General features: G+C 38.1%; 1 protein-coding gene and 1 pseudogene across 1 annotated transcript in view; both read left to right on the top strand.

Annotated features, from left to right (window-relative positions):
- Positions 1-22,399, top strand: part of NEGR1 (neuronal growth regulator 1) — an 836,423-nt gene that overhangs the window by 35,984 nt on the left and 778,040 nt on the right. The gene's annotated exons all lie outside the window — the stretch shown is intronic.
- Positions 13,571-15,470, top strand: LOC129541223 (baculoviral IAP repeat-containing protein 2 pseudogene; annotated as a pseudogene).

Here is a 22,399-nt window from a genome sequence, read left to right as displayed (position 1 = left end):
CTCCAGGGGATCTTCCCAACCTAGGAATCGAACCCGTGTCTCCCGCATTGGAGGCAGACGCTTTTAACCTCTGAGCCACCAGGGAAGCCCCAATTAGTTAGTGCTGAATTAGCCTACTTACAAATTTGGTGGAAAAGGAAAATGGGAATCTGAAGATCTGGGTTCTGGTCCTATTTGTGATTTGAATTTAAGTAATTCATTTAATCTCTAGGACTAATTTTTTTTCTTCTGTTAAAACAAACAAGGGAAATCCTCATTTATAGAGCCATATTTGGAATGACTGTATAAGTATAGCAACAAATACTATTTTCCAAAACAAAATACCATGTTTTAGACATTTTCTTATATTTAAAAAAGCAAATATCTCTATAAAATTACCATGGTTCAGTTTCCATTTCCATTCTTCCCATGTCGAATTTATGTATATTAAGGTGGGAAACAGTCTTTTCTCATTAGATGTTTTGTTTCTTTTACTAACTGAAAACAAAAGTCAGTTATAACCATTTTTTTTTTATATCCCTTTGGAGCACAAAATAGTGGAAGATAATAGGGCAATTTTTAGGTAAATTCTATTCCTAATTCTAATATTTCCTCCTTTAATATATTTTTATTATTTGAGGAATTTTGCATTTCTGTGGAATGAAATTTTATTGCTTCACTTCAGATTGCCTTTGCAGATTTTAGTTTCAGAGCAGTGTTTGGCTACTCAAAACAATAGAAATTTATGTGAACAACATAAACAAAATACAAAGAAAGTGGTCAATAAATCGTTATGTTGAAAATTTAAAAGATTGTTTATCTCTAAAGCTTTGGGCTTCCCTGGTAGTACAGAGGGTAAAGTGTCTCCCTGCAATGCGGGAGACCCAGGTTTGATCCCTGGGTCAGGAAGATCCTCCTGGAGAAGGAAATGGCAACCCATTCCAGTATTCTGGCCTGGAGAATCCCATGGACAGAGGAGCCTGGTAGGCTACCGTCCACAGGGTCGCAAAGAGTCGGACACGACTGAGCAATTTCACTCACTTTCATTTTTTCTAAACTCAAGCTAAACAAAAAAGTACAGACCAGAAAAGCAGATAAGAATAATATCTGACTTTCCTGAGTGCAGAGAATTGACTTCTTTCATTTGCAGTTTGTTGCACTTTAGGATGGACTTCCCAGGTTGTACTAGAAGTAAAGAACCTGCTTGTCAATGTAGGAGGTGTAAGAGACACAAGTTCAATTCTTGAGCAGGAAGATCCGCTGGAGGAGGGTACAGCAACCCATGTTAGTATTCTTGCCTGGAGAATCCCATGGACAGAGGAAGGCTACGGTCCATATGGTCGCAAAGAGTCAGACACAACTGAAGCGACTTAACATGCTTCGGGTGAAATTTTGTTGATCCTGGAAAAGGGGCAAAGATTAGGAATACATTCTCCTCCTGTCAGAATTGAGTTTCCATACAAAAGAATGATTGGCTGACATTGTCATCTTTCACTTTTTCTTTGCCTTTTTTCTTAGTTGAGAAATAGGATAATCTTTTTGGAAAAGCTATTTCCTAGATCTGAAAGACCAGGTGAGATAAGATTTCTCACAGTGGTTTTGAATGCTTCATAATGTAGAAGTGATGCTCATGAACAATATTATGAAGAAGGATGCAATGCAAACCTTTTAAGGTAGATATCTTACTGCGAAATGCCTTTTTTTTTTTTTTCTATAGCTCAGTCTGAAATGATCGCTAGGTTCTGTGATGTGAAGTACACTGGATAGTGCTTCTGCTCCACAGGTTTTATCCTATCCAGTTTCAGTACTTTATATTTCTCTTATTCACTCTTTGCATTTAGTGTAAGTTTGGGGAAGACAAGTACCTTACTGGTTTGTACCAAAATGAGGCTCTTTTTGAAGCCTGTATGAAGGGAAAAACACTGAAGCCCATGAATCATTATTCCCGATTAAATGCAGAAGTCTCTATCCTAAGTCACATTGCTGCATCTCCAGTGACAAATGGAAGGTGACATCAGTGTCTCAGGAACTCCATACTGACATTCCTGAGCCACATATAGCTTGACTTTCATTGTGGTACCCGAATGTTGTGTCCTTGCAGAGACTATTTTTTAAAAATTCCATCAACCTAGCACATAGTGGGTAATGAGTAAATATTTACTGAATCAATTTGATATGGAGAGTGGGCACCCTTGTCTTGTTCCTGACTTTAGGGGAAAAGCTTTCAGTTTTTCACCATTGAGGATAATGTTTGCTGTGGTTTATCATATATAGCTTTTATTATGTTGAGGTATGTTCCTTCTATTCCCACCTTCTGGAGGGTTTTTATCATAAATGGATGTTGAATTTTCTTGAAGGCTTTCTCTGCATATATTGAGATAATCATGTGATTTTTATTTTTCAGTTTGTTAATGTGGTGTATTACATTGATTGATTTGCAGATATTGAAGAATCCTTGCATTCCTGGGATAAAGTCCACTTGGTCATGATGTATGATCTTCTTAATGTGTTGTTGGATTCTGATTGCTAGAGTTTTTTTCAGGATTTTTGCATCTATGTCCATCAGTTATATTGGCCTCTAGTTTTCTTTTTTTGTGGGATCTTTACCAGGTTTTGGGATTAAGGTGATGGTGGGCTCATAGAATGAGTTTGGAAGTTTCCCTTCCTCAGCAATTTTCTGGAAGAGTTTGAGTAGAATAGGTGTTAGCTCTTCTCTAAATTTTTGGTGGAATTCAGCTATGAAGCCGTCTGGACCTGGGCTTTTGTTTGCTGGAAGGTTTCTGATTACAGCTTCTATTTCCGTGCTTGTGATGATCCTCTACACAGAAAACCCTAAAGACTCTATCAGAAAACTACTAGAGCTAATCAACGAATACAATAAAGTTGCAGGATATAAAATCAACACACAGAAATCCCGTGCATTCCTATACAATAATAATGAGAAAATAAAAAGAGAAATTAAGGAAACTATTCCATTCACTGTTGCAACTAAAAGAATAAAATACTTAGGAATATATCCACTTAAAAAAACAAAAGACCTGTACATAGAAAACTATAAAACTGGTGAAAGTAATCAAAGAGGGCACTAGTAGATGGAGAAATATACCGTGTTCATGGATTGGAAGAATAAATATTGTGAAAATGAGTATACTACCCAAAGTAATTTATACATTCAATGTAATCCCTATCAAGCTACCAACGATATTTTCCACAGAGCTAGAATAAAAAAATCACACAATTTGTATGGAAATACAAAAAACCTCAAATAGCCAAAGCAATCTTGAGGAAGAAGAATGGAACTGGGGGAATCAACCTGCCGGACTTCAGGCTTTACTACAAAGCCACAGTCATCAAGACAGTATGGTACTGGTATAAAGACAGAAATATAGATCAGTGGAACAAAATAGAAAGCCAGAGATAAATCCACACACCTATGGACACCTTATCTTTGAAAAAGGAGGCAAAAATATAAAATGGAGAAAAGACAGTCTCCTTAACAAGTGGTGCTGGGAAAACTGGTCAACCACCTGTAAAAGAATGAAACTAGAACACTTCCTAACACCATACACAAAAATAAACTCAAAATGGATTAAAGATCTAAATGTAAGACCAGAAACTATAAAACTCCTAGAGGAGAACATAGGCAAAACATTCTCTGACATAAATCACAGCAGGACCCTCCATGACCCACCTCCCAGAATATTGGAAATAAAAGCAAAAATAAACAAATTGGACCTAATTAAAATTAAAAGCTTTCGCACAGCAAAGGAAGTATAAGCAAGGTGAAAAGACAGCTTTCAGAATGGGAGAAAATAATAGCAAATGAAACAACTGACAAAGAATTAATCTCTAAAATATACAAGCATCTCCTTCAGCTCAATTCCAGAAAAATAAATGGCCCAATCAAAAGATGGGCCAAAGAACTAAACAGACATTTCTCCAAAGAAGACATACAGATGGCTAACAAACGCATGAAAAAATGCTCAACATCCTTCATAATCAGAGAAATGCAAATCAAAACCACAATGAGATACCATTTCACACCAGTCAGAATGGCTGCTACCCAAAAGTCTACATGCAATAAATGCTGGAGAGGGTGTGGAGAAAAGGGAACCCTCTTACACCGTTGGTGGGAATGCAAACTAGTACAGCCACTATGGAGAACAGTGTGGAGATTCCTTAAAAAACTGGAAATAGAACTGCCATATGATCCAGCGATCGTACTCCTGGGCATACACACCGAGGAAACCAGAATTGAAAGAGACACATGTACTCCAATGTTCATTGCAGCACTGTTTATAATAGCCAGGACATGGAAGCAACCTAGATGTCCATCTGCAGACGAATGGATAAGAAAGCCTTGGTACATATACACCATGGAGTATTACTCAGCCATTAAAAAGAATGCATTTGAATCAGTTCTAATGAGGTGGATGAAACTGGAGCCTATTATACAGAGTGAAGTCAGCCAGAAAGAAAAACACCAATATAGTATACTAACACATATATATGGAATTTAGAAAGATGGTAATGATAACCCTGTATCAGTTCAGTTCAGTTCAGTTCAGTCGCTCAGTCTTGTCCGACTCTCCGCGACCCCATGAATCACAGCACGCCAGGCCTCCCTGTCCATCACCAACTTCCGGAGTTACGAGACAGCAAAAGAGACGCAGGTGTATAGAACAGTCTTTTGGACTCTGCGGGAGAGGGTGAGGGTGGGATGATTTGGGAGAATGGCATTGAAACATGTATATTATCATATGTGAAACAAATCACCAGTCCAGGTTCAACACATGATACAGGATGCTTGGGGTTGGTGCACAGGGATGACCCAGAGGGAGGTTAAGGGGAGGAGGGAGGTGGGAGGGGGATTCAAGAAGGGGAACAAATGTACACCCGGGGTGGATTCATGTCAGTGTATGGCAAAACCAACCAATATAATATTGTAAAGTAATTAGCCTCCATTTAAAAAAAATTTGATATGGATATTTTGCATGGTTTAAAGAGTACACTGTAAAATTAAGGGATGGTTTAAACTGCATGTATTTTAATGATCATTTATTTAAGTGTATTTTACTTGTTTGCATGTCTGTCTCTCCTACTGGAAGCTGAGGTTCTTAAGGGCAGGAACCATATGCTATCCTTCTTAGTACTGTTAACATTTACCACAGTACCAAAGAAATGGATGCTGTATGATGAAGGAAGGAGGAAGTTACAAGGAATTCCTTATAGAGACCTTACTGGATGGGTTGCATAGTAAAGCTAATGATTTGACATTTGTCAGAGCAACTAATGGAAATTAACCAGCTGTAGATTTGTATAATACTTTGGCCACCTGTTGTAAACAGCCAGTTCATTAGAAAAGACCCTGATGCTGGGAAAGATGGAAGGCAAAGGGAGAAAAGGGCAGCAGAGGATGAGATGGTTGGAGAGCATCACCGACTCAATGGACATGAACTTGAGCAAACTTAGTGAGATTGTGAGGGATAGGGAGGCCTGGGGTGCTGCAGTCCACGGGGTCACAAAGAGTCAGACATGACTTAGCAGCTGAACAACACATTTGTAGACATGTAAATAACAAGTAACTAATTTTGGGTAGGAAATAAAAAATGAAACACGGTCTTCAAGGTGGAGAGAAGGAAGTAAGGAGAACAATTATTGAGTACCTGCTGTGTACTGGAACTTTACTAAATTATCTCATTTACTGCTGAGAGCAACACCACATAAGGAGTTATTGACTCCACTGCACATATGTATTATTTATATGTAACTTGCCTAAGTCCATGTGGCTAATGAATAGCATAACCAAAATGAGAACATACATCTCTAGGCCTTACAAATTTCTGTACACCACTCAGTTTCCCTAATAAAATTCTCTGGAAAGAAAGGATTTAGCATAAGAAAGTTGCAGATGGTTCCCTTTCACACTTTTAATAATTGGAAACTGAGTAAAAATGCCTTCCATTTTCTAATATTCTTAATATATATAAATCAACAGTTTTAGTCTGATTTATATCTAATTGACACTGATATTAAATTCTCTGATTTAAGAGTCCTCATCAGGTCACTGGACCTGTAAACAAATCATCACATGTAATAGAGCAGCTCAGTAGAATCCCATCAGTTCAGTTCAGTTCAGTTCAGTCACTCAGTCATGTCCAACTCTTTGCGACCCCATGAATCACAGCACGCCAGGCCTCCCTGTCCATCAGCAACACCCGGAGTTCACTCAAACTCATATCCATCGAGTCGATGATGCTATCCAGCCATCTCATTCTCTGTCGTCCCCTTCTCCTCCTGCCCCCAGTCCCTCCCAGCATCAGACTCTTTTCCAGTGAGTCAACTTGTCGCATGAGGTGGCCAAAGTATTGGAGTTTCAGCTTTAGCATCAGTCCTTCCAATGAACACCCAGGACTGATCTCCTTTAGAATGGACTGGTTTGATCTCCTTGCAGTCCAAGGGACTCTCAAGAGTCTTCTCCAACACCACAGTTCAAAAGCATCAATTCTTCGGTGATCAGCTTTCTTCACAGTCCAACTCTCACATCCATGCATGACCACTGGAAAAACCATAGCCTTGACTAGATGGACCTTGGTTGGCAAAGTAATGTCTCTGCTTTTTAATGTGCTATCTAGGTTGGTCATAACTTTCCTTCCAAGGAGTAAGCATCTTTTAATTTCATGGCTGCAATCAGCATCCGAGCCCAAAACAATAAAGTCTGACACTGTTTCCCCATCTATTTCCCATGAAGTGGTGGGACCAGATGCCATGATCTTAGTTTTCTGAATGTTGAGCTTCAAGCCAACCTTTTCACTCTCCTCTTTCACTTTCATCAAGAGGCTTTTAGAAAACCATAAAAATCACACTTATTTTAAATAGTTTTTACAATTCTGAAATTTGTTTGGGTTTTCATATGTGAGTCTTATCTGTGAAAAATTAAGATGTATGTTATGACTTTTTAAAAACAGTCATGTATGTCTTTTATTGGAGTAGGAAATGGTAACCCATTTTATTATTCTTGCCTGGAAAATTCCATGGACAGAGGAGCCTGGTGGCCAATAGTCCATGGAGTCACAAAGAGGCAGACACAACAGAGCACACAAGCATGATACCAATGGTTCTTTTATTCAAAAATACTTTTGTTACTAGTGTGGCATAGGACTCAGATGAATCTATATGTTGATATGACCATCCCCAATTTTAACCTTCATAATTTGTGAAAACACTAGAAAAATTTATGTAAGATGATATATTAAATAATAAAGAAAATATGAATATTAGAGGTTGAAATTTTGCATTTTCTAATTAAAACCAGGAATGTATGTTTTATTAGAAAAATCAGCATTGTATAGAAAACATGTTTTTACTCTCCTGATCAAACTGAAACTAGAACAGTATAATTTAACCCTGGGTTAAAATACTCAACTGCATAGAACATAGTTCACTTTAGTCTTAATAGCTCTTTCTTCATAACAGAAAGCTCTGTAGATTATTTTGTACATTTAAACTAAAATTGTACTCTGAAATATTACAAAAATGAGTCTTATCATATTAGAAAATATCCAGGAAAACTGAAAGTGACTTTTTCAGACATCCGAGGATCTCAGTGGAAAGAGAAACCAAAGATAAACTTGTTAATACCCTTTTGCCCTCTCATTCCTGTTATAGCATAGAGATCACCTTTTCAGAGAGAAGTATTCCATAATTAATAATTAATATTGAAATGATAAAATCATAATTACATGTATGACTGAATACACAAAAATATACAATACCAATTATTGATCCTTCTGAATTTTGGACTAGATATTAGCATAGGTATTTTAAAATTGTGTTTAGTTCAAAGTCTTCACGTTTAGTTTTTTAGATCTCCACAATCTCACTTTAAAAGATTAAGCTTCATAAATATGTTTTGCTTAAGATTATTATCAATTCTTAGTTGTCTCAACACATAATTAATCATGTTACTTTGTGCACAGAAGCTACAGTGGCTTCCTCTTATCAATGAAGTCAATAGGGGACTTGTCAGAACTCACCTTATTCACCTCTCTCATTACTTTTTATTTTCTATTATCAAAAAGTAATTATCTTTGCTATGCAAAGTACCATACTTCTCACCTTCAGGTCTCACTCATTTTTCATTCCTTCTTCCTAAAAGTAAAAAATAGTTCTGTTTTATTCATGGTTAATACTTCATAATTTAAAAAAGATACATTTACAAATCTGATTGTATTTTTGTATCTCCTTGCTACCCTCCCATTGTGTCTTCAAAAACATACCACCCTTCACAGACACTCAGTATTCTACCACAGTATATGTTGATATACCCCCCCAAATGGCTACACATTCCCATTTCTGTGCTTTAGCTCAGTTTTCTGATGAAATCTATAGTGATACTTTTCTCCTTCTCTCCTTTCTCTATTCTCTTCATATTCAATGCATTCTCTCTCTCTCTCTCTCTTTTCTTTTTAAGGCTGCACTGAGAGACATGCAGAATCTTAATTCCCTGACCAGGAATCGAACCTTGCAGTAGAAGTACAGCCTCTTAACCTCTGGACTGCCAGGGAAGTCCTCAAATTCTTCTAGGCCACAAAGCTGCCATAACAGATTGCTATTCCCTCCTCAAAACTATCTCAGTCTTTATATTTCACTTTTAACAGGGACTGCATCTTGATATTTACTCAAGTATGTGTCAGCATCTCTTTGTAGATTTTTAATTCCTTAAAGATGGAAGTTACATTATATTTCTCTATAAAGGTCTGTCTAGTCAAGGCTATGGTTTTCCAGTGGTCATGTATGGATGTGAGAGTTGGACTGTGAAGAAAGCTGATAGCCAAAGAATTGATGCTTTTGAACTGTGGTGCTGGAGAAGACTCTTGAGAGTCCCTTGGATTGCAAGGAGATCCAACCAGCCCATTCTAAAGGAGATTAATCCTGGGTGTTCATTGGAAGGACTGATGCTAAAGCTGAAACTCCAATACTTTGGCCATCTCCTGCGATGAGTTGACTCACTGGAAAAGACTCTGATGCTGGGAGGGATTGGGGGCAGGAGGAGAAGGGGACGACAGGGAATGAGATGGCTGGATAGCATCACCAACTCGATGGATGTGAGTTTGAGTGAACTCCGGGAGTTGGTGATGGACAGGGAGGCCTGGCATGCTGTGATTCATGGGATCGCAGAGTTGGACACGGCTGAGCGACTGAACTGAACTGAACTGAGCTGAACTGATACCTCAGTATACCTACATTATTCTGTATGTAGTCAGATTATAAATGCTTATTAAAATTTTGTTAAAACCAACATGTGAGAAGGATATCTTTATTTTGTAACTATCTGGATTGAGAAATGAGAAGCTGGCTATTTTTCAAGATATTACTGTGCACACCTTTTAGTTCACTTTGATCTTCATGCCTTTCAGATGCCTCATGTCCATCTGTTGTTTTTTTAGAGGGCACAAAAAATAGACTTTGAGGAGATTAGATAACTTCATACTTGTGTGGTAACAGGATGATATTCGTAGGTATATAAGGATGAATAATAGTCTATAGTGTTTAGTCATCTCCTTTCTCCTTGCTTCTGTCCTGTCCAGCTCCATAGAATGGACTGTATATTATTTATCCTTTCATATATACAAAAAAAACTTGATAAAAGTTAAAGCAACAATAACAACAACCACACAAAAAAAAACCACAATTGAAATTATTTTCTGTTACTTTGAGGGAAAAAGTATTACTTGACAGTCTATCCCAGCACATGCTTTTATGGACATTGTTTTTCAAGGCCAGGCTATAACACAATTAGGATCATGGTAATAGTTGGGAACACAGCTCTCTAAACAGACTTTTCTGTCTCACCTTTTCTCAAAGGAAGCCAACTATCCTTACTTGAATGGATTAAAATGTAGCATAGACATGGCTCAGGCTTTCCTGGTGGCTCTGTTGGTAAAAAAATCTATCTGCAATGCAGGAGACACGGGTTCGATTCCTGGGTCAGCAAGATCCCCCAGAAAAGGAAATGGCTACCCACTCCAGTATTCTTGTCTGGGAAATCCCATGGACAGAGGAGCCTGGCGGGCTACAGTCCATGGGGTCACCAGAGTCGGACATGACATAGTGACTAAACTACCACCATCAAGGGAGTCTGTATTAGTGAATCATATGAGGACCTTACCAAACTTATGCTATAAAACAAGACCAAAGCCTTACTTCCATTACAAACCTCTACTTTATTTATTCCTTCATTCCTTTTAGTTCCCATTCTTCCTAAAAGTTAATTAACAACCATCTATGTCCAGAAGATCATATGATTCATGTAACCTGACTCCTGGTCTCTGGTTGTTCATAGTACACGGGAACCACACAAATTAAAAACAAAAATTATTACAATGTTGTATATTCTGAAATAGATATGAAGTCAATGGAAGAAACATGATCGATTCTGTCAAGGTGAACAAGCTTTCACATAACATCAATAATTGTAAACAGAATAATAATTGCAAAAACTCAAGTAGCGCTTACTATAATTGTAAGTTCTTTTCCTATGGTAGCCCAGGGAATCTTCCGAACAATCCTGAGATAGCTACTACCATTATCCTCATGTTAAAAGAGAGGAACGAGAAGCAAAATGAGGTTATTTACTTGTTGCAGATCTTGAATATTATAGCAAGGACTCACATCCAAGCAATCTTGACTCATAACTTGTTCTCTTGATCAAAAATAATTTGCAGTGGAGTCTATATTTTAGTAGATAGTAAAGTGAAAGAAGAATCATTTCACAAAAGGAAAGGAAGATAGAAAGGGAAATGTGAAAAGAAGCTATGGGAATTGTTGGCAGGGCAGTCTTCAAGAGTTTGTTTGAAGGAATGGATATGTAATTGATATAAATATAGTGACAGCCTAGCTCTTTCTTCTGTGTCCCTGTTCTCTTTGGTTGCTTCTCTAGACAACAAGTTTCATGCATTTGTTAATCATAAACTCACTTTGTTATTCTGGATAGAGTTTTTATCTCTGATATAAATCCTCTTGGTCACCTCTGGAATTATACCATGACCATTAGTGAAAGTGAAAGTCACTCAGTCATGTCCAACTCTGCAACCTCATGGACTATAATACAGTCCATGGAATTCTCCAGGCCAGAATACTGGAGTGGCTAGCCTTTCCCTTCTCCAGGGGAACCTTCCCAACCCAGGGATCAAACCCAGGTCTCCCGCACTGCAGGCAGATTCTTTACCAGCTGAGCCAGAAGGGAAGCCCAAGAATTCTGTAGTGGGTAGCCTATCCCTTCTTCAGTGGATCTTCCTGACCCAGGAATCAAACCAGGGTCTTCTGCATTGCAGGCAGATTCTTTACTAACTGAGCTATCAGGGAAGCCCCTTACCATGACCATTAGAGATTACAACAAAGAACTTTTAGAAATACTAATGATTATTAGCAAAGTGAACATCTTATTAGAATAGTTTAATGTTGTATACTTATGAACAACCTAATGTTGACCCCAAAGTTATATTGAATTTTAAATGACAGAATGTAGTTCCAGGATCAGTATTATTTCATAAAATTCACTACTTGGGAAACTAAAACAAGAGACTGATTATTAAGTTCTGGATGACAGGAAGTTGGACACAGTTGATGGAATCTTGGATACCATGAGATTAGAATCCAAATTAACTTTGACAAATTAGAGAAATAATGAATAAGACCAATTCAGTACTTTGGATTCGTAAGACAAAAAGATGGAGTGACTAGCTCCGGAAAATATTTTAGAAAGAAATCTGAAATTCAAGGCCAATTTTTCTTTGTTATATTAATTCAACAAGTCTATATTTTTGTTTGTAATGAAGAACACCATAATTCATTTCTCTATTAGAGGACTTGTGAAATGCATTTGAAACATATCTGGGTTTACCTTATATCAGCAAATCAGTTTTTAGAAACAAAGTTATACAGATAGCTTCATAAGTGTTATTTGTACCAATCAGCACTATAGGTTTTTGAAAGTTAGGTATTAGGTATAAATAATTTTTGAAATCAGATGTATCATTAAGCTAAAGAGAATTTGCAAGGGATATAGGTAATTCTATTCTTAAAGAGCAGATTTTAACTTTTAATTTGAACTTTGGACTGCTTGTTTTGCTAGAATTAGTTTGATTCATGTGATATCAAATGATTCATGTGATATTTCCGGAAGTGAAATCTGCAGTGTATCCTACTCAATGTGGTTACTTAAGCAGTTAAGTCCTCTGCAGTCAAAGAACTCCCACTGAACAAGTGATTATCTATACTATATATTCTAATGTACTGAGCAAATGTGTAAAGATCATGTGAATTTATTGTTCATTTTACTAACTTCTTAAAGGGAATGACTAGAAAAATTACACAGTGTACAATTCATTATACAAAATCTGCTTTTTGATAAAAGCAGAATGTCTTAGAAAACTGTGGAATTTAAAAATGTAATTTGCATTACATTTTGGAACAGATTTTCTTATTTGGGGAAATGTCTTTGAAATCAGAAGTGAAAGTGAAGTCGCTCAGTTGTGTCTGACTCTTTGCGACCCCATGGGCTGTAGCCTACCAGGCTTCTCTGTCCATGGGATTTTCCAGGCAAAAATACTGGAGTGGGTGGCAAAAATACTGGAGTGGGTTGCCATTTCCTTCTCCAGGAGATCTTCCGGACCCAGGGATTGAACCTGGGTCTCCCGCTTTGTAGGCAGACGCTTTACCGTCTGAGCAACCAGGGAAGTCCTGGTGAAATCAGAAGCTGAATCTAATTCTCTATACAAATTTTCATTTACAGGCATTTTAGAATACATTAAAAACTGTGATTATTATGGGGTCGCGGAGAGTCGGACACGACTGAGCGACTAAACTGAAACTGAAAAATCAACTGAAAAAAACTGAATAAAATGATATATTGATTAACATGAATATACCACTGAAAGAGTTAACAATTAGTTTAAGTGTATCATCCATACTATAATTTTACTTGTTTCAGACTTTAGCATTGCTTTTGTAATAAAGATTAAAAATTCTCAATTGATATATGTTACCTTTGTGGAGATTTGAATCATTTATTTTGGAAAAATATGAAATTTATATAATTCTGACCTATTTAAAGATATTATGTAATAGAGTTCACTTTTGATAACTAAACTGACATTTGCAATTAAAATGTTGATTGGCATATGTTCACATCTCTGTGTAATTATCTGACTATAAACTAAAAATATCAATAAGAGCTAATACTATAGATAACAGGATCATGCTGCTTAAGCATTACTATAGCATGTGTGTGTGTGTTAGTCACTCAGTCGTGACCAACTCTTTGTGACCCCATGGACTATAACTCACCGGGCTCCTCTTCCATGGAATTCTCTAAGAATAATGCTGGAGTGAGTCAACATTCCTTTCTCCAGGGGGATTTCCCAACCCAGGGATCAAACTTGGGTCTCCCACATTACTGCAGATTCTTTATTGTTTGAGCCACCAGGGTAGTCCACTGTAGCATGAGTGATATTATTCATGTCAAAACTCTATGGGCAGAAGAAAATTTTCATGTAAAGGATTTTAGCTTTCAAAAATAAAATCACTCATGTACAAAACTACCTCCCAAAGATTTGTCCTGGATCCCTTGTATCAAAAAATTTATAGTGTGATGGAAGATAGCACAATCTTGTCAAATTGGACAATTGGCAACAAACAAAAAATGACATATGACTTTTCATGTGAACTCTATCGGGTCTTGATATTCAGCTACATATTCAGTCTACATATTCAGCTTTCCCCACCGGTGTTCCTGTCTCAGAAATGACTCTTGCTCATGCTGGTTTTTATTACACTGGTGTGGATAACAAGGTCAAATGCTTCTGTTGTGGCCTGATGCTGGATAACTGGAAATAAGGAGACAATCCTATTGAGAAGCATTAACAACTGTATCCTAGCTGTAGCTTTATTCAGAATCTTGTTTCTGTTACTAATCAGGAATCCACTTCTAAATATGCTTCTTCTCCAAGGAGAAACAGTTTTACTCACTCATTATCATCCACTTTGGAACATAGTAGCTCATTCAGTGGTTCTTATTGCAACCTTTCGCCAAACCCAATTACTTCTAGAGCGGTTGAAGACTTTTCCCCATTGAGGAATAACTCCTACAGTTATGCCATGAGTACTGAAGAAGTGAGATTTCTTACTTACTAAATGTGGCCATTAACCTTTCTGTCACCATCAGAATATATAAGAGCTGGCTTTTATTACACAGGACCTGGAGATAGGGTAGCCTGTTTTGCCTGTGGTGAGACGCTAAATAACTGGGAACCAAAGGATAATGCTATGCTAGAGCACTGGAGACTTTTCCCCAACTGTCCATTTTTGGAAATTCTCTGGAAATGCTGAGGTTCAGCATTTCAACTTTGAGCATGCAGACACATGCAACTTGACTGAGAACATTTATGTGCTGGCTATCTACTGTACCAGTTCAGCCTGAGCGGCTTGCAAGTGCTGGTTTCTATCACATAGGTCGCAATGATGATGTCAAGTACTTTTGTTGTGATGGTGGCATAAGATGCTGGGAATCTGGAGATGTCCCATGAGTAGAACACTCCAAGTGGTTTCGAAGGTATGAGTTCTTGATATTCACAAAAGGGCAGGAGTTTGTTGATGAGATTCAAGCTAGATATCTTCATCTTCTTGAACAGCTATTGTCAACTTCAAATACTACTGGAGTTGAAAATGCTGATCCACTGGTTGTTCGTTTTGGACCTGGAGAAAGTTCTTCAGATGATATAGTCATGATGAATATACCTGTGGTTAAAGCTGCCTTGGAAATGGGCTTTAGTAGAAGACTGGTAAAGCGTATAGTTCAGAGTAAAATCCTAACAACTGGAGAAAGTTACAAAACAGTTAATGATATTGTGTCAAGACTTCTTATTGCTGAAGATGAAAAAGGAGAAGAAGAAAAAGAGGAAGAGAAGGAAAGACAAACTGAAGAAACAGCATCAGATGATTTGCCATTACTTTGGAGAAATAGAATGGCTTTCTTTCAATGGTTGATGTGTGTGCTTCCTATCCTGGATAATCTTTTAAAGGCCAATGTAATTAATAAACAGGAACATAATATTATTAAGCCGCAGATATTATTAAAAACCACAGATAACTTTACAGGCAAAAGAACTGATTGAAACTGTTTTGAAGATATGCCTCCAACATCTTCAAAAACTGTCTTAAAGAAATTGACCCTATATTATATAAGAACTTGTTTGTGGAAAAGAATATGAAGTATATTCCAACAGATGTTTTCAGGTCTGTCACTGGAAGAACAGTTGAGAAGGCTGCAAGAAGAAAGAACATGTAAAGTGTGTATGGGCAAAGAAGTTTCTATTGTATTCATTCCTTGTGGTCATCAGGTAGTATGCCGGGAATGTGCCCTTTCTCTAAGGAAATGCCCTATTTGCAGGAGTATAATTAAGGGTACTGTTCCTACATTTCTCTCATAAAAGAAAAATAGGCTATAAGTTAGCTTAAATATAAAACTCTTTAAAATATTGTTTGAAGCTGTTTGAAGTTAAAAAAGGGATTCAGTTCAGTTGCTCAGTCGTGTCCATCTCTTTGCGACCCCATGAACCACAACATGCCAGGCCTCCCTGTCCATCACCAACTCCTGGAGTTTACCCAAACTCATGTCCATCAAATCGATGATGCCATGCAATCATCTCATCCTCTGTCGTCCCCTTCTCCTCCTGCCTTCAATCTTTCCCGGCATCAGGGTCTTTTCTAATGAGTCAGCTCTTCGCATCAGGTGGCCAAAGTATTGGAGTTTCAGCCTCAACATCAGTCCTTCCATAGAACACCTAGGACTGATTTCCTTTAGGATGGACTGGTTGGATCTCCTTGCAGTCCAAGGGACTCAAGAGTCTTCTCCAACACCACAGTTCAAAAGCATCAATTCTTTGGCACTCAGTTTTCTTTATAGTCCAACTCTCACATCCATACATGACCTTGACTATAGCCTTGACTAGACCGACCTTTGTTGGAAAAATAATATCTCTGCTTTTTAATATGTTGTCTATAGCCTTGACTAGACAGACCTTTGTTGGCAAAGTAATATCTCTGCTTTTTAATATGTTGTCTACGTTGGTCATAACTTTCCTTCCAAGGAGTAAGCATCTTTTAGTTTTATGGCTGCAATCACCATCTGCAGTGATTTTGGAGCCCAGAAAAATAAAGTCAGTCACTGTTTCCCCATCTATCTGCCATGAAGTGATGGGACTGGATACCATGATCTTAGTTTTCTGAATGTTGAGCTTTAAACCAACTTTTTCACTCTTTCACTTTCATCAAGTGGCTCTTTAGTTCTTCTTCACTTTCTGCCATAAGGGTGGTGTCAACTGCATATCTGAGGTTATTGATAATTCTCCCAGCAATCTTGATTCCAACTTGTGCTTCCTCCAGTCCAGGGTTTCTCATGATGTACTGTGCATATAAGTTAAACTGATTCTTTAATTAGTAACCTTTGTATTTTCTGCTTTCTTTGGTACTAGCAATCTTGTTTCCAAAAAAAATGGTGTCATATATAATAGTTAATCTTAATCTCTGTTTATATGAAAAGTGAGATTTATGTTTGAGCTGTGTTAGTATACATGTGTGCACACAGAAGTTAAAGGAACAGTGTTAATGCTGTTATGTATCATTTTAGGAATGACTGGATCTGGTATTCTTTCTGAAAGCATTGAGTACTACTTTAGAATATAGTTGAAATGAATTGGAAACCAGGAACTTTGGAGTTTATCACAGTTACATTGCCAAATTCTCATTTCTTTTCAGTTTTGTTGTAAGGTAATGATTTTTCTCTTACTGTTATAAAAGTTTTTCCCCAGTTTGTGAGAAACATTTTAATAAAAGGTCTTTAAACAGACTACATCAATTAAAATAAAACAAATTATGGGCTTTTCTACTAGTGGAGTTGGGAAAACTATTTTGGTAATGGTTTTAAAAAATTAAAATTGGTGATTTAATGAAGTACACATATCAAAATGTAAGCCTCAAGATTTATTCTTTGAGAAGAGAGAGGTGGAATAGGGTAAATTAAAAATGAATGCTATTCACATCCTGCCTTGAGTTTTTTTTTTTGAATAGACATTTAAACAATATAGTGACAGATGTATACTTGGCAATGTTAATTTTGATAGTAATTCCCTTATTCTATCTTCTGTCCCCCTAATTATAACCTCTACCTTAGTAACCTAAATTGTGAGAAGCAAAACTTATTAAAATGCCACAGCATTAGACTATTTGGGTTTCATTTCTCTCAAAGAAATACAGCTGAATAAAGACATGGGAACTTTACTGTTCAAGTCTCTGATCACCTTTGGTCATAGGTGTCTCAACATTTACTTTTCAGGATGTTTAAGATTTTTATGCAACTCACAATTACGGCTACTGATAGACGGTTGGGTGCAGTTTTCCCAATAATAGCAGTAAACCTATATTTAAAATTCTTTGTATATGCCAGGAATTGTTCTAAAAGCATTGCTTGTAATAACTCATGTAATGGCTACAAAATCATCAGTCAGATACTGTTATAATTACAATAAAGAAAGTAAGTATTTTGTCCAAGAACATAATAATAGTTCAGTTCAGTTCAGTTGCTCAGTCATATCTGACTCTTTGCGACCCCATGAACTGCAGCATGCCAGGCATACCTGTCCATCACCAATTTCCAGAGTTTACTGAAACTCATGGCCATTGAGTTGGTGATGCCATTCACCAATCTCATCCTCTGTTGTCCCTTTTCCTCCCACCTTCAATCTTTTCCAGCATCAGAGTCTTTTCTAATCAGTCAGTTCTTCGCATGAAGTGGCCAAAGTATTGGAGTTTCAACATCAGTATCAGTCCTTCCAATGAATATTCAAATATCCAGGATTGGTTTCCTTTAGGATGGACTGATTTGATCTCCTTGCTGTCCAGGGACTTACAAGAGTTTTCTTCAACACCACAGTTCAAAAGCATCAATGCTTTGGCACTCAGCTTTCTTTGTAGTCCAACACTCATGTGCATACATGACTACTGGAAAAAACATAGCTTTGACTAGATGGACCTTTGTTGGCAAAGTAATGTTGGCAAAGCTTTTTAACGTGTTGTCTAGGTTGGTTATACTTTTCTTCCAAGGAGCAAGTGTCTTTTAATTTCATGGCTGCAATCACCATCTGCAGTGATGTTGCAGCCCAAAAAATAAAGTCGGTCACTGTTTCCACTGTTTCCCTGTTTCCACTGTTTCCCAAGTGATGGGACCCGATGCCATGATCTTACTTTTCTGAATGTTGAGCTTTGAACCAACTTTTTCACTCTGCTCTTTCACTTTCCTCAAAAGGCTCTTTAGTTCTTCACTTTCTGCCATAAGGGTGGGGTCATCTGCATATCTGAGCTTATTGATATTTCTCCCGGCAACCTTGATTGCAGCTTGTGCTTCATCCAGCCCAACATTCGATGGATCAATGTAAAAGCAAGAGAGTTCCAGAAAAACATCTATTTCTGCTTTACTGACTATGCCAAAGCCTTTGACTGTGTGCATCATAATAAACTGTGGAAAATTCTGAAAGAGATAGGAGTATGTCAAGGCTGTATATTGTCACTGTGCTTATTTAACTTATATGCAGAGTACATCATGAGAGACCCTGGGCTGGAGGAAGCACAATCTGGAATCAAGATTGCTGGGAGAAATATCAATAACCTCATATATGCAGATGACAATACACTTATGACAGAAAGTGAAGAAGAACTAAAGAGCCTCCTGAGGAAAGTGAAAGAGGAGAGTGAAAAAGTTGGTTTAAAGCTCAACATTCAGAAAACTAAGATCATGGCATCCAGTCCCATCACTTCGTAGCAGATAGATGGGGAAACTGTGGCTGACGTTATTTTTCTGTGCTCTAAAATCACTGCAGATGGTGATTGCAGCCATGGAATTAAAAGACGCTTACTTCTTGGAAGGAAAGTTATGAACAACCTAGACACCATATTAAAAAGCAAAGACATTACTTTGTCAACAAAGGTCTATCTTGTCAAGGCCATTGTTTTTCCAGTGGTCATGTATGGATGTGAGAGTTGGACTGTAAAGAAAGCTGAGTGCCGAAGAATTGATGCTTTTGTACTGTGGTGTTGGAGAAGACTCTTGAGAGTCCCTTGGACTGCAAGGAGTTCCAACCAGTCCATCCTAAAGGCGGTCAGTCCTGGGTGTTCATTAGAAAGATTGATGCTGAGGCTGAAACTCCAACTCTTTGGCCATGTGATTCAAAGAGCTGACTCATTAGAAAAGACCGTGCTGCTGGGAAAGATTGAGGGCAGGTGGAGAAGGGGACGATGGAGGATGAGATGGTTGGATTGCATCACCGACTCAATGCACATGGGTTTGGGTGAACTCCGGGAATTGATGATGGACAGGGAGGCCTGGCGTGCTGTAGTTCATGGTGTCGCAAAGAGTCGAACATGACTGAGTGATTGAACTGAACTGACCTGAACTCTGTATATAAGTTCAATAATCAGGGTGACGTTATACAGTCTTGATGTACTCCTTTCCGGATTTAGAGCCAGTCTGTTCCATGTCCAGTTCTAGCTGTTACTTCCTGACCTGCATACAGTTTTTCAGGAGGCAGGTCAGGTGGTCTGGTATTCCCATCTCTTGAAGAATTTTCCTCGATTTGTTGTGATCCACACAGTCAAAGGTTTTGGCATAGTCAATAAAGCAGAAGTAGATGTCTTTCTGAAACTCTCTTGCTTTTTCTATGATTCAGAAGATGTTGGCAGTTTGATCTCTGGTTGCTCTACCTTTTCTAAATCCAGGTTGAACATCTGGAATTTCATGGTTCATGTACTTTTGAAGCCTGGCTTGGAGGATTTTAAGCATTACTTTACTAGTGTGTGAGATGAGTGCAATTGTGTGATAGTTTGAGCATTCTTTGGCATTTCCTTTCTTTGGGATTGGAATGAAAACTGACTTTTTCCAGTCCTGTGGCCACAGCTAAGTTTTCCAAATTTTCTGGCATATTGAGTGCAGTGCTTTCACGCGTCATCTTTTGGGATTTGAAATAGCCCAACTGGAATTCCATCACCTCCACTAGCTTTGTTCGTAGTGATGCTTCCTAAGGCACACTTGACTTTGCCTTCCAAGATGTCTGGCTCTAGGTGAATGATTATTCCATCGTGATTGTCTGGGTCGTGAAGATCTTTTTTGTACAGTTCTTCTGTGTATTCTTGCCTCCTCTTAATATCTTCTGCTTCGGTTATGTCCATACCATTTTTGTCCTTTAGTGTTCTTGTCTTTGCATGAAATATTCCCTTGGTATCGCTAATATTATTGAAGAGATCTCTAGTCTTTCCTGTTCTATTGTTTTCCTCTGTCTCTTTGCACTGATCCCTGGGGAACCCTTTCTTATCTCTCCTTGCTATTCTTTGGAACTCTGCGTTCTGATGGGTATATCTTTCCTTTTTTCCTTTGCCTTGAGCTTCTCTTCTTTTCACAGCTATTTGTAATACCTCCTCAGACAACCATTTTGCCTTTTTGCATTTCTTTTCTTGGGGATGGTCTTGTTCCCTGCCTCCTGTACAATGTCATGAACCTCTGTCTGTGTTTCTTCAGGCACTTTGTCTATCAGATTTAATCCCTTGAATATATTTCTCACTTCCACTGTATAATGGTAAGGGATTTTATTTAGGTCATACCTGAATGGTCTAGTGGTTTTCCCTGCTTTCTTCAATTTAAGTCTGAATTTGGCAATAAGGAGTTCATGATCTGAGACACAGTCATCTCCAGGTCTTGTTTTTGCTGACTGTATAGAGCTTCTCCATCTTTGCCTGCAAAGAATATAATCAGTTTGATTTTGGTGCTGACCATCTGGTGATGTTCATGTGTAGAGTCTTCTCTTGTGTTGTTGGAAGAGGGTATTTGCTATGATCAGTGCGTTCTCTTGGCAAAACTCTATTAGCCTTTGTCCTGCTTCATTCTGTACTCCAAGGTGGAATTTGCCTGTTTCTCCAGGTATTTCTTGACTTCCTACTTTTGCATTACAGTCCCCTATAATGAAAAGGACATCTTTAGGAGAAGGCAATGTTCTTAAGTCAGAAAGTATGGTTCCATTGTCTGGACTCTTACTCATTGTGCTCTGATTATCACTGGCTAAAACTATGGCTACACATCCTAGGAAATCAAACCTTTTCCAATACTTTGTGAATTTGCAGAGATTTTTTTAAAGCTCACTGAACTCCGGGAATTGGTGATAGACAGGGAGGCCTGGCATGCTATGATTCATGGGGTCGCAGAGTCGGACAAAACTGAGCGACTGAACTGAACTGAACTGATGCTTGTTTGCAAATATGCAATCACTTATCCATACCATATCAACCAGTGTCTCTTACTTGAGTTCCACAACGTAAAACACTATTTAAGCAAAAGATTTGTTATGGTAAAGGAAGGATCTAAGCAAAGCCAAACACTACAAATGTAACATAAACATTCAGTCCCAGTATTGTGAATTTTTCTTTTTAAACCCCATCACTCCAAGACATGTCAATGCCTTGTTTCTTGATCCTTCCCTCTTGGGAGCAAAATGATTCTTCTTATTTCATGCAAAGCAATCTCTTCCCAAACTTTTCCCTCATGGCTTCATCATCAGAATGGACATTACCTTTTGCCTCAGTCTGTCTGTTTTGGAGGTATTTTCCCAGCAAGCACTACTCACCCATAACGAACTCTGGGAATAGCAGTCAGAGTGATTCAATTTAAACAACTTCCTCTACCACTTATTAAGTGCTCATTATTTATTAGGCACTGTGTTTTATAACATGGCTTCTCACTCTCCCACTTTTTTCCATGGGGTAGGCTTTTATCCGGAGAAGGCAAGGGCAAGCCACTCCAGTACTCTTGCCTAGAAAATCCCATGGATGGAGGAGCCTGGTAGGCTGCAGTCCGTGCGGTTGCTAGGGGTCAGACACGACTTCATTTTCACTTTCACTTTTCACTTTCACACATTGGAGAAGGAAATGGCAACCCAATCCAGTGTTCTTGCCTGGAGAATCCCAGGGACGGGGGAGCCTGGTGGGCTTCCATCTATGGGGTCACACAGAGTCGGACACGACTGAAGTGACTTAGCAGCAGTAGCAGCAGGCTTTTATCATTCTCATTTTAGAGAAGGAGACTAAGTTCCAAGAAAACTAATTCGCTTATCTAAGGTTTGAAAACCATCAAACACAGCAGTGCCTGTCCCAGCTCTGATTCTAAAGTCCAGGCTATTTTCATAGGTTTTATGAGTTCCAATTCTTGCATCTTCTCATACCTAGAAAAACACTGACATCATTAATGGTGAAATCTGCTTTGGCTATTAAAAAAAAATTTTTTTTTTTTTTACAATTGAAAGTCAAAAGAGAGTAGCTATGG

This window comes from Moschus berezovskii, chromosome 4 (genome assembly GCF_049115385.1).
Source record: "Moschus berezovskii isolate FMDL1 chromosome 4, NW_MosBer_1.0, whole genome shotgun sequence".
In the NCBI taxonomy this organism is placed as follows: domain Eukaryota; kingdom Metazoa; phylum Chordata; class Mammalia; order Artiodactyla; family Moschidae; genus Moschus; species Moschus berezovskii.
The sequence above is the reverse complement of the archived record's forward strand: the minus strand, read 5'-3'. Positions and strand labels throughout refer to the sequence as shown.